Source organism: Panthera tigris, chromosome A1 (genome assembly GCF_018350195.1).
Source record: "Panthera tigris isolate Pti1 chromosome A1, P.tigris_Pti1_mat1.1, whole genome shotgun sequence".
Lineage (NCBI taxonomy): Eukaryota > Metazoa > Chordata > Mammalia > Carnivora > Felidae > Panthera > Panthera tigris.
This window is the reverse complement of record NC_056660.1, coordinates 85,191,574-85,206,028: the sequence shown is the minus strand read 5'-3', so window position 1 is coordinate 85,206,028 and position 14,455 is coordinate 85,191,574. Positions and strand designations below refer to the sequence as shown.

At 33.7% G+C, this 14,455-nt stretch overlaps 1 pseudogene; it reads left to right on the top strand.

The window, feature by feature from the left end:
* Positions 1-392: 392 nt before the first annotated feature.
* Positions 393-1,321, top strand: LOC102955748 (annotated as a pseudogene).
* Positions 1,322-14,455: the final 13,134 nt, after the last annotated feature.

The window sequence follows — 14,455 nt, the reverse complement described above, 5'->3', positions numbered from 1 at the left end:
AAATGTATTCAGATATGGGTCTATAAGTTATGCATTTACATTGATTTACAATGAGTATATTATAAAACCTATAAGTTCTGATGTTGATATCTAAATTTATGTGGAAACATAAAACATATATATTTCAATAAAATCATTACAGAAATATATTATTCTTAGACATTTACAGATTTTTATGAAATATTTCATAGACATATGCATGTCCTATAAATATTTTATCTATGAAATTAAAACTGGCAGGTTTGTTTTATCAAAATATGTGTTAAGTTTTTTAAGAGTTACAATGTTTCATTAATAAATCACAGTTTGGAACAAAAATAATGAATTAACAAGAGCTTAATTTTCTGTACGTAATGCATGTTTCTCTTTAGGGAAAGCTAAATTAATGTCCCATGGAAAATAGTAACAAAACATCTACTGATTTTTTCTTATTGGGATTATCCCCACCATCAGGAATTGGCCTGTTCTTCTTCATTTTTGTTTTTCTCATTTTCCTAATGGCTCTTTGTGGCAATCTGTCCATGATCATTGTCATCCTCCTGGACATCCATCTCCACACACCCATGTATTTTCTACTTAGTTCTCCCTCATGGATCTGAACTACATCTACACCATTGTCCCCAAGATGGCTTCCAATTATCTCTTTGGAAACAAGTTGATTTCTTTCATTGGGTGTGGAGTTCATAGTTTCCTCTTCATTACCTTAGCTGGTGCAGAAGGATTATTATTGGCCTGTATGGCTTATGATCGTTATGTGGCCATTTGCTTTCCTCTTCACTATGCCATTCATATGACAAAAAGAGTATGTGTGCTGATGATAACAGGATCTTGGATAATGAGCTCGATCAACTCCTGTGCTCACACTGTATATGCCCTCCATATCCCTTACTGTCAATCCAGAACCATAAATCATTTCTTCTGTGATGTCCCGGCCATGTTGACTCTGGCTTGCATGGACATTTGGGTCTATGAGTACACGGTGTTTGTGAGCACGACACTCTTCCTTGTGTTACCTTTCACTGGCATTGCATGTTCCTATGGCCGAGTTCTCCTCACCATCTGCCGCATACACTCAACAGAAGGGAGGAAGAAGGCCTATTCCACCTGTAGCACACACCTCACTGTGGTGACTTTCTACTATGCACCCTTTGCTTACACTTATCTACACCCAAGATCGCTGAGAACTCCAACAGAGGACAAAATTCTGGCCGTCTTCTACACCATCCTGACCCCAATGCTCAACCCCATCATTTACAGCCTGAGAAACAAGGAGGTGATGGGAACCCTGAGAAGATTGATTCAGAGGATCTGCTCTGTATAAGTGTCGACAAAGTTCTCATTAATCCTGCTGCTTTAGAAATACATCATTTTCACCTTTTACACTCATTGGGAACAATGCCATTCCAAGATTGAAGACAAAGATTATATTAATCTAGAAAATTAAGATAATTGACACTTGACAAATAAATTTTATATTCCCAATTACTCTATTATTGTGGGAGTTTTTCAATAAATATAAATGGCATATATTTCCCCTTAATATGTGGGTAATAAGATTTTATTAATACATTGAAATGAGATTGGAAACAGTCCAACTTGATGGTATTATCCATTATAATAGTTCTAATATATTTACCATATCACCCCAAATAGATAAAATAGGACAAAAGAACAAGAAATGCTATAACATTGCCAGATTTATTTGAAATCAATGCAAACACACACACACACACACACACACACACACACACACATCAATGGATACGTAGGATACTTATGTTGTTTCCCTATCTTATCTTCTTAGCTATGGTGTATAATGCTGTAAGTGACATAGAGATCATATCTTTTACAAGGAGTATTGTTGTATTATTTGGATAAATATGCAGCAGTGGAATTGATGGATCATATGGTAGTACCATTCTTAATGTCATGGGAAACCTCCATAGGTTTCTCCATAATGACTGCACCTGTTTACATTCCCAGCAATAGTGAAGAGACTCCCATTTTCCCACATCTTCACCAATACTTCTTATTCCCTGTCTTTTTGATAATAGCTGTTCTAAATATTTAAGATGATATCTCACTGTGATTTGTATTTGCATCCTGATAACTTATGATATTCATTTTTTTGTATCTTTATCCATCTGATTATTCTTCAGAAAATGATCCTTCCTCACAACTCTGCAAATTTGTACTCTTTTTTTTAAATTTTGAATTATATGTTTTCTTTATATATTTTGCATACCAGCCCCTTTTCACACATATGACCTCCAAGTATATTTTCCCTATTCAATAGGTTGTCTTTTAATTTTGTTGATGGTTCTATTTGCTGTGCAAATTTTTAGTTTGAAATAGTCCCACTTGATTATTTTTACTTTTGTTCTTTTTGCCATTAGTGTAAGATAATATATTATATAATATATAATATAACATATATAATACATATACATATATAATATATTATATTATATATTATATTAATTATATTATATTATATATGTTATATATTATATATGTTATATATATAATATATAATACATTTAATTATATAGACCTCTGTCTAGAAGTTAACCACTTGTTTTTTTCTAGAAATTTTATCGTGTCACTTTTTACATTTTATTTAGTCCATTTTATTTTATTTTATTTTGATTTTTATTTTTTTTAAAGTTTTTTATGTTTATTTATTTTTGAGAGAGAGAGAGAGAGACAGGGCATGAGCAGGGGAGGGGCAGAGTGTGAGGGAGACACAGAATCCAAAACAGGCTCCAGGCTCTGAGCCATCAGCACAGAGCCCAATGCAGGGTTCGAACCCACGAACCATGAGATTGTGACCTGAGCCCAAGTCGGACGTTCAACCGACTGAGCCACCCAGGCGCCCCTATTTAGTCCATTTTAAACTAATATTCGTGTAGAGTTTAAGATAATGTTCTAATTTCATTTTTTTTTTTTGCATGTGGCCATCCACTTTCCCAACTGCAAATTACATAGAATATTTATTTATTGAATAATCTGTCTTTTCTCCATAGTATATTCTTAACTTCCTTGTTGTAAATTAGTTGACCATATATTCATGGGTTTATTTCTGGTCTGGGCTTCCTTACTTTTCCTCATCTTTAGAATACACTGAGTGCCACAGTTCCATGCCATTCTCACCGTCTTTGCATCTCTTAGAGAAGTATGCATCCACACTTTCTCTACACTGTTTAGGAAGCACAGAAGTATTTTAGGATCGCTGTGTTATCTGGGATTTATAGGTTGTTTGGGATTCAGTACTTCTCTGATTTAACAGAGACTTATCTCAATATGTCTATCATCTGGTGTTCACCCATGGTTGTTGTGGTTCCTTAAGGATAAGTTTGCCCTGAAATCACACCTACAGGTTCCATTGTATCCTATATTCACATTCTACTGAATTCTGAACTCAAATCTCCACATATATTGTGGGTAGTTCTGAGTTATGAACTAAAATGTCTTCATTTGCTATAGAAATTTAGATTAGTACAACCATATCTACACACCTAATAAAATGTTTTCCTCATTTTGCTGCACACATGTGTTTCATGCTGTAAGAGTAAATATTTCTAATTGCCTGAGTACACCAGGGATAGTCTGCTCTTATATTCAAAAGCAAGTTTTTATTTTCAGCTTGGTAAAAGTAACTTTAATTTTTCCTAGTCAATCTAGACTAGGCTAAAAATTCAGTGCCAAAAATGCTCAGTAATTCTCTTGGTAGAAATTATCAATATATTCAGACTTCTGGTTTCTAGGTTTTCCCATAAGAAATCTGGGAATCTGTTGTTATTTTACCAAGTAAAAATGTAAACAGATTGAAATATTGAGAACTTTGTTTATATCCAGAAAATAAAGAAGAATAAATGCTCTGTCGGTTGAGCATCAGACTTTGGCTCAGGTCATGATCTCGTGGTTCATGAGTTTGAGTCCCACGTTGGACTCTGTGCTGACAGCTCAGAGCCTGGAGCCTGCTTCAGATTCTGCCCCTCCCTTTCTCTATGTCACTCCCCAGCTTGTACTCTGCCTCTCTCTTTGTCTCTCAAAAATATAAGGAACATTGACCAAGTGGGATTTATACCTGAGATGCAGGGCTGGTTCAATATCTACAACACAAATAACGTGATTCCTCACAGCAATAAAAGAAAGCACAAGAACCATGTGATCCTCTCAATAGATGAAGAGAAATCATTTGACAAAATACAACATCTTTTCTGATAAAAAACCCTCATGAAAGTAGGGATAAAAGGAGCACACCTCGAGATCATAAAAGCCATATATGAATGGCCCAACGCTAACAATATCTTCAAAGGGAAAAAATGAATGCTTTCCCCCTAAGGTCAGGAACAAGACAGGGATGTCCACTCTTGCCACTGTTATTCAACATTGTATTGGAAGTCTTAGCCTGTGCAATATGACAACACAAAGAAATAAAAAGCATCCAAATTGGACAGGAGGAGGTCAAACTTTCACTCTTCACAGATGACATGATATTCTATATGGAAACCCAAAAGATTCCACCCAAAAAACTGCTACAATTGATTCATGAATTCAGCAAAGTCGCAGTATATAAAATCAATGCACAGAAATCGGTTGCATTCCTGTACACCAATAATGAAGTGACAGAAAGAGAAATAAAAGAATCGATCCCATTTACAGTTGCACCAAACACCATAAAGTACCTAGGAACAAATCTGACCAAAGAGGTGAAAAATCTATACACTGAAAACTATAGAAAGCTTATGAAAGAAATTGAAGAAGACACAAAAAATGGAAAAAGATTCCATGCTCCTGGATACGAAGAACACATATTGTTGCAATGTTGATATTACCTAAAGCAATCTACATATTCAATGTAATCCCTATCAAAATGACACCAGCATTCTTCACAGAAATAGAGAAAATAATCCTAAAATTTGTATGGAACCAGAAAAGATCCCAAATAGCCAAAGCAATCTTGAAAAAGAAAACCAAAGCAAGAGGCATCACAATCCCAGACTTCAAGCTATATTACAAAGCTGTACACCAAGACAGTATGGTACTGGTACAAGAACAGACACTCAGAACAATGGAACAGAATAGAGAATCCAGAAATGGACCCACAAACGTATGGCCAACTCATCTTTGATAAAGCAGGAAAGAATATCCAATAGAATAAAGACAGTCTCTTCAGCAAGTGGTGCTAGGAAAACTGGACAGCGACATGCAGAAGTATGAACCTGTACCACTTTCTTACACCATACACAAAAATAAACTCAAAATGGATGAAAGACCTCAATGTAAGACAGGAAGCCATCAAAATCCTTGAGGAAAAAGCAGGGAAAAAACTTTTTGACAGCAACTCCTTACTCAACACGTCTCCGGAGGCAAGGGAAACAAAAGCAAAAATGAACTACTGAGACCTCATCAAAGTAAAAAGCTTCTGTACAGCAAAGAAAACAATCAGCAAAGCTAAAAGGCAACCGATAGAATGGGAGAAGATATTTGAAAACGACATATCAGATAAAGGGTTTGTATCCATAATCTACAAAGAACTTATCAAACTCAACACCCAAAAACCAAATAATCCAGTGAAGAAATGAGCAAAATACATGAAGAGACACTTCTCCAAAGAAGACATCCAGATGGCCAACTGACACATGAAAAAAATGTTCAACTTCACTCATCATCATCAGGGAAATACAAATCAAAAGCAGAATGAGATACCACCTGACACCTGTCAGAATGGCTAACATTAACAACTCAGGCCACAACAGATGTTGGCAAGGATGCGGAGAAAGAGGATCTCTTTTGCGTTGTTTATTGGAATGCAAGCTGGTGCAGCCACTCTGGAAAACAGTATGGAGGTTCCTCAAAAAACTAAAAATAGAACTACCCTATGACCCAGGAATTGCACTACTAGGCATTTATCCACGGGATACAGGTGTGCTATTTTGAAGGGACACATGCACCCCCATGTTTATAGCAGCACTATCAACAATAGCCAAAGTATGGAAAGAGCCCAAATGTTCACTGATGGGTGAGTGGATAAAGAAGATGTGGTATATATATACAATGGAGTATTAGTTGGCAATCAAAAAGAATGAAATCTTGCCATTTGCAACTACGTGGATGGAACTGGAGGGTATTATGCTAAGTGAAATTAGTCAGTCAGAGAAAGACAAAAATCCTATGACTTCACTCATATGAGGACTTTAAGAGACAAAACAGATGAACATAAGGGAAGGGAAACAAAAATAAAATATAAACAGGGAGGGGGACAAAACAGAAGAGACTCATAAATATGGAGAACAAACTGAGGGTTACTGGAGGGGTTGTGGGAGGGTGATGGACCTAATGGGTAAGGGGCACTGAGGAATCTACTCCTGAAATCATTGTTGCACTTTATGCTAACTAATTTGGATGTAAGTTTAAAAAAAAATTAAAAAAAATATATGGAACATTGAAAAAAATTTTTAAAAAACATAAAGAAGAATATAGGAGAAACCGTGGACCTTAACATTAGAGATATTGTCAGGTGAATGTAAAGCTCCATAGCTTACTGTAGCAATGACACATTAGAGCAGATATCAGAGCATAAACCAGTGTTGAAACAGGACAACCTGAACTATAATTGATTCATTGCTAAAGTCTTATTGTAGACAACTCTGAAAGTTGAAATCTCCAGGAGAATCCTGAAATAAAGAGTCCCTATGCTTAGAGGTCAGGTTCTCACAGTAAATCCTAGAAAAAAAAATTACCAAAGCTTTCAGCAGGGAGAAGGAAAACAAGAAAAAATAAATACTCCAGTGCACTCTTAGTTTTACCAAGTTTTTCCCTCAGGAGAAACTGTTAACCGGAGCCTAACATATTTATCTGCCCTAACATGGATTAATAATCACAACTTAATTGACATGTGGAAATAGAAATACCCAAACACTAAGCAGTCTCCCACATGGGAGAAGAAAAACACCCAACTCCACCTTAAGTACACATACTTCCCCCTATGAAGAGACAAGATGAGAAATATTTGTGAATTTCACAGTCCAGAAACAGAAGTGTATTAAAAGTTAAAGACAAATCATAAGAGTATCCAATGCTGTCTCCTCAACTACATACCTCACCATCAAATAACTAAAAGGCTTTATACACCATTTATTTTAATGGGTGCATAATCATTGCCCATCTAAAAAAGTTACAAAACACTCTACAAGGCAAAATAAAATGTAGAGAGGCACAACAAAGTTCAGAATCATATGTGGCAGAGATGTTAGAACTATTAAATCAAAAATTTAATTTTTTTGTTTCTTAAAGTGTATTTTAATTCTAATTATTTATTATGTAGTGAAATATTGGTTTCAGGAGAATTCAGTGATTCATCACTTACATACAACACCTAATCCTCACCACATCAAGTGCCCTCCTTAATGCTCATCACCCATTTAACCTACACACCACTTACTTCCCTTCCAGCACCCCTCATTTTGTTCTTTATAGTTACAGAGTTTCTTTCTTTTTATTTTTATTTTTTTGTTTTTTTGTTTTTTTTTAGTTAAAGAGTTTCTTAAGGTTTGCCTCCTACACTTATATTCCCTTTCAGTATGTTCATCTGTTTTGTTGCTTAAATTCCACACATGAGTGAAATCATATATTTGTCTTTCTCTGGCTGATTTATTTCACTTGGCATAATAGCCCCCAGTTCCATCCAAAACAAACTGATGATTCCCAAATTGGAGATGTCCTTTGGATGGGTGAAATAGGTAATGGAGATTAAGGAGTACATCTAGTATGATAAGCACTGAATAATGTATAGAAGTGTAAAATCACTATATTGTATGCCTGAAAATATTATAATACTCTATGTTAACTGTATTAGAATTAAAAATAATCGATGATGATAATAATAATAAAAGACAAAAAATACATAAGAACATTTTTCTAACGGAGATAAGTCAGAGAGAAAAGGAAAATACTGTGTGTTTCCACTTGTATGATGTAATTAGAATTGGCAAATTAATTCATACAAAAAATTGTTAGCAGAATTGTAGGATGAGAAGCTTCAATTTGGGATGGTGAAAATATTCAAGAAAGGGATTTTTATGATAACTGAACAAAAATGTGAATGTACTTAATTTCATTGAATTGTACAGTCAAAAATGGTTAAAATTGTCAATTTTGTGTTATATATATATTACCACAAAAAAAGTTAGGAAAAAACCTCTAAACTAATTGGTGGTACTCCTTCTCAATATAAACATATCACTGGTGAAAGTATTGGAGACCACAGGAAATCTAAGAACATTTAAAGGGTTATCTGCAATAAAAAAATACATTATTGAATATTATGTAAATAGCAGTCTATCAAAAGCAGTAGATGTCATTTTACTACCTATTTTAAAATGTAAATTATATTTTATAATTTAATGGTAATCGCCAATGTAATTGGAAAATTTCAAAAATCAGTATCTACTCTAAATTATTATCAGATAATATAGAATTTCTTATTATTTGTTTATATTAAATTCATCGTATTCCCTTATAGTGTATCAAATTTTCTAGCCAATAGCCTCCAAAGTGCCAAAGAAATTATTTACCAGCTATTTTTATGCAATTACTGAAAAACAATATATAAAATATATAACTCCATACGTGCTAAGAGACATAATGATATTGGAAGAATATGGAAAATATATTTTTGATTCCCCACTAAATTGACCCTTAAAACATGTCAGAAAACTTGTAAATAAATGATAAGAAGTCCTTTTCAATCTTGGTCTGAGGTCATCTTCAGTTATCAATGAATTATTATTCAAGTCTCACTGGACTTTCCCAAGTGAACACACATACACAAGAGAAGTCTTATCTTTAATGTCTAGGTAAAGAAGCACTACAGTCATGTTGTTCCTGAGTCTTTACAAAGTTATCTAAAATGACAAGTGCTGGGATAGGTGATAAGAATATATATTTGTTTGAAAAGTGTTCATAGGTGTCTGCTTAGAAAAATAACTGTTCATATAATGACTGTATGACCACTGTCAGTTATTCAATCTAGTGATATAAAACTGGAAGATAACAGAAGGCTCACGTCTTAATTGTACATTTATTTTAATTTATCACATAAAAGGTGAAACTCTTTACCAAGTGCCTGAAAGAATTTGATTACAATTAGTTAAAAAATGTTATTTAAAAACAATTAAAAAACAATTGATATATTAAGGTATCTCACTGCCAAATGTTTCAAAAAGGACATTTAATTTGATTGAAGTGGATTTAAAAGATCGTGTGTGTATGTGTGTGTGTGTGTGTGTGTGTTTCTGTACAATTACAAAATGAATCTCTTTCCTAAGCACTTGTGTACTTCAAAAAATGAACCTTTCTTTAAACCTGAAAATTGGGGCGCCTGGGTGGCTCAGTCAGTTGAGTGTTCAACTTTGGCTCAGGTCATGATCTCACGGTCCGTGAGTTCGAGCCCCGCATTGGGCTCTGTGCTGACAGCTCAGAACGTGGAGCCTGCTTTGGATTCTGTGTCTTCCTCTCTCTTTGACCCTCCCCCGTTCATGCTCTGTCTCTGTCTCAAAAATAAATAAAACATTTAAAAAATTACAAAAAATAAACCTAAAAATTATATCATTATACAGTATTGGAAAGAATTAGTTTGACTCCTGAAATCTATTGTAAAATAGCAGTGAAACATAGTAATGTTGATAATAAACTCAAGAAAGAAGTTCTTTCTTGAGTTCATGGACTTCATAAGAAGTCCATGAACTTCTTTCCTGGATTCATGCTGAATAAGACTGATGTCTATACAAAATGATATCATGTTTGTGAAAATATGGTCACTTGAAAAATAATTCTTTGTGACAAATATTAGACTATGTTTAGTCAAATATTACAATTTAGTATGCATTTTAATATACATGGATGCAAAGGGAACTTCATTTGTGAGAATTTATTTGTAAATAATTATACCAATATATTTTCAGAAACAATTGCATTTGAAAGATTAATTATATTTGTTGAGGAAGAGAAGATGCATTGTGTTGAGAGCATGTGATGAATCCTCTGGACATGGGGAATGGTAGCCAGTGGGTAAAGTTTTAATACTGTATGTGTAACATGAATTATATTTCCTAGGAGTAGAACATGTGATGTGTTCACATATATGTTGATTCCATTGCATTAATCTTCTCACAGTTTGGATTGTTGTTTGTATTAAATCATTATAATTTTAAGGTGGTCTTTAAAATTAGTAACTTACTATATGTAAGAACAAAAATAACACATGGTGGCTCAGTCAGTCAAGCACCTGACTCTTGATTTTGGATCAGGTTGTGATCTCACACTTTGTGCATTTGAGCCCTGCATCAGTCTCTGGGCTGATAGTGTGGAGCCTGCTTGGGATTCTCTCTCTCCATCTCTGCCCCTTCCCCAACTGCTCTCTCTGTCTCCCTCTTAAAAGTAATAACCTGGAAAAAAAATTTAAAAAGAACAAAATTAACACATAAGAGTCAAAAATCATAAATAACAATTGTACATAGTAGAATTTCCATTTGCTCACATGGATTTTTGTTGGGTATATATATTATTTTTAAGTTTTTTTTTTAATATGAGTATAGTTGACACACAATATTACATTAGTTTCAAGTGCAAAACATAGTAATTTGAAAAGGGTATATATATGATATGTTCACTATAAGTATAGCCACAATCTGTCCCAATACAGGATATTACAATATCATTGACTACATTCCTCATGCTGTGCTTTTATTCCTGTGATTTATTTATTTCTAAAATAAAAGCTTATATTTCAATCTCCTCCTCTTTGTAAGTTATTTTTTGCTCATAGGCACAGTGGTTACATGATTGCTAGGGCAAATTTATTATTTCTCATATTCTTTTAATTTATATGAATCTGTTATTTCCAATTAAATGATTCTTTGTCTCAATTTTATCAAAGTATAAAATTGAACTTATAAGAAAGACAAAACTGAATTTATCTGTCAGAGCAATTGCTCTGATATATATATATATATATATATATATATATATATATATTAGATATATATTTTCTAAATTTGAAGGACATCTAGAAATAATTTAGGTATTCATAGAAATACTGGAATCCTAGGGTGTGTGGGTGGCTCGGTCCATTAAGCTGACCCAAATCTCCCTACATTTCTCCTTCCCTTCAGTCATTGACTACTGCCATTTAACTTTCTCCCTTTATGAGTTTTACCATTTTAGATTTCACCTATGTGAAAATGGGCTCTTATTATATTTATGTATATGGCTCATTCTAGTTTGCATAATACTTTCCAGGTTCATCAATGTTGTTACAAATGGAAGTATTTCATTTTTACATATTTCTTTATCCATTCATTTGTTGATTAACTTTTTGGTTCTTCGCATATGTTAGCTACTGCAGGTAATGATTCAATAATCATAAGAGTGCATATAATTCTTCAAGATATGGATTTTAATTCCCTTGGGTATATACCTAGAATTGGGATTGCAAGATCATATAGTGTTTCTATTTTTTAATTATTTTAGGAACTACAATAATCTGGTATATAGTGGCTGTACCAATTTACATTTCTGCCAGCAATGCACAAAAATCCTCTTTTCTCTACATCCTGACCAACACTTATTAACTTTTGTCATTTTGATAACATCCATGGCTCATTGGCAGGGAGAGTAGGGCATGGTAAATAAACCAAGCAAAGCTGGAAATATCACAGTTCCAGAATTCCAGACTTTAAGTTGTAGTGCAAAGTGGTAGTTATCAAGATAGTATAGTAATGTTACAAATACAGACACACAGATCAATGGAACAGAATAGGAACACAGAAATGAAACCACAAATATATGGTCAATTAAACGTTGACAAAGCAGGAAAGAATATCCAATGGAAAAAGAAAGTCACTTCAAAAATTTTCAGCACAGAGCCTGGTCCAGGGATTGAACTCAGTGACCATGAGATCATGACATGAGTCGAAGTTGGGTGCCTAATGGACTGAGGCACCCAGGTGCCCCAGCAATGTCCTTTTCACTAAATATGTCTCCTGATGCAAGGGAAACAAAAGCAACTAAACAAAATAAACTATTTAGACTTCATCAAAACAAAACGTTTCTGCACAGTGAAGAAAACAATCAACACAACTAAAAGGCATGAGTATGAGAGAAGAATTTTGCAAATGACATATGTGATAAAAGGTTGGTATCAAAAAATATAATGAACTTATGAAAGTCAACATTTAAAAATGAATAATTTAATTAAAATGGGCGGAAACAGGAATAGACATTTTTCTCCCCCCCCCCAAAAAAAAAGACATCCGGATGGCCAACAGAGACATGAAAGATGCTCAACAATCAAAAGTACAATGAAATGTCATCTATCTTTTGTCAGAGTGGCTAAAATCAACGACACAAGAAACAATATGTGTTGACCAGGATGTGGAGAAAAGGGAATCCTTTTGCACTGTAGGTAGGAACACACACTGGTGCAGCTACTCTGGTAAACAGTATGGGGCTTCTTCAAAGAGGAGAGAGGGAAACAGGTTACAAGAAATTCTGAACAATAGAGACAAAACTGAGGATTAATGGAGGAGGTGGGTGGGGGATAGGCTAGATGGGTGATGGGTATTAAGAGGACACTTGTGTGATGAGCCCTGGGTTTTGTATGTAAGTGATGAATCAACGAATTCTACTCCAGAAACCAATAGTACACTATGTATTAACTAAAATTTTATAAACAAATAAATAGTATTAATTAAGTTAAAAATATAACTACCCTATGATCCACCCATTGTACTACTATGAATTTGCACAAAGAATACAAAAATACTAATTCAAGGATTTTATGCACTTCAAAGTTTATAGCAACAGTATCTACAACCTCCAGATTATGGAAACAGCCCAAGTGACCAAGTGACTGCTGGCTTATAAATGGATAAAGAATACATAGTATTCTATATACATACATACATACAAACATACATACATACATTTTATAATATATACATTTGTACAATATATATATTGTATATACAATGTGTGTGTGTGTGTATATATATATACATATATATGTACACACACATATGTACAATGTAATGTTAGTCATAAAACACAAGACAGTTTCTCTATTTGCGGTTTCATGGATGGAGCTAGAGAGTATAATTCTAAGCAAAATAAGTCAGCAAGAAAATAAGAAAAAACTTGATATAATTTCACTCATATGTGCAATATAAGAAAAAGAAACAAACAAGCAAAGAAAATAAAAGGAGGAAGAGAGGGAAACCAAACCAATCAAAACAAACAAAAAAACCTCTTAACTATAAAGAACAAATGGATAGTTACCCGAAGGAAGTTGGGTGGGGTGATGGGTTAAATAGGTGATGGAGAAAAAGAAGTGTACTTGTGATGAACACCAGATGTTGTATGGAAGTGTTTAACACTATATTCTATACCATAAAGTAAAATTATACTGTATGTTAATTAACTGGAATTTCAATAAAGACTTTTCATAAAACAAAGGTAGTACAGAAATAATCAGAAAACAAGTAACAAAATGGCCATAAATACATATCTATCAATAATTACTTTGAATGTAAATAGACTAAATTCTCCAAACAAAAGTCATAGGGTTGGAATGGGCAAAACACAAGGCCTATCTCTATGCTGCCTAAAATAGTCTTATCAGGCCTAAAGCCTTATGCAGTTTGAAAGAGAAGGGATTGGGAAACATTTATTATGAAAAAAGATTGTTAAATTGAAGGAGTGATAGTAATACCTATATGGGACAAAGTAGGCTAAACAAGAAAGACGGTAGAGAGGGATAAAGAAGGAAAATAGATAATCACATAAGGAAAAATCTCACAAGAAGTTATAACAATTGTAAATATTTATGCACCCAACATGGAGTATCCAAATTGTAAAGCAGTTAATAACAAACATAGAGGAGGTAATTAAGAGTAATATAATAATAATAGAGGACATTAAAATTTCACAGACATCAGTGGACAGATCAAACAGAAAATCAAAAAGGAAACATTTGCTTTGATTGATTTTTGGACCAGATAGATTTAACAGATATATTCAGAACTTTTCATTCTAAAACAGAAGAATTCACATTCTTTCCAAGACAATATGGAATATTCTCCAGAATAGATCATATATTAGGTCACAAACAATTCTCCCCAAATTCAAACAAGATAGAAGTCATTCTGCACATTCTTTCTGACCACAACTACATGAAACTAGAAATGAACCACAAGATTAACTATGGAAAGAGCTCAATTAAATGGAGATTAAATAATATTCCTCTAAACAGTTAATGGTTTAACCAAAAAACCAAGGAGGGTCATAGAATGCATGAAATGGAAATAAAACATAATGGTCCAAAATCTTCAGGATGCAGGGAAAGCTGTTGTAATTGGAAGTTTATAACAATACAGGCCTACTTCATGAA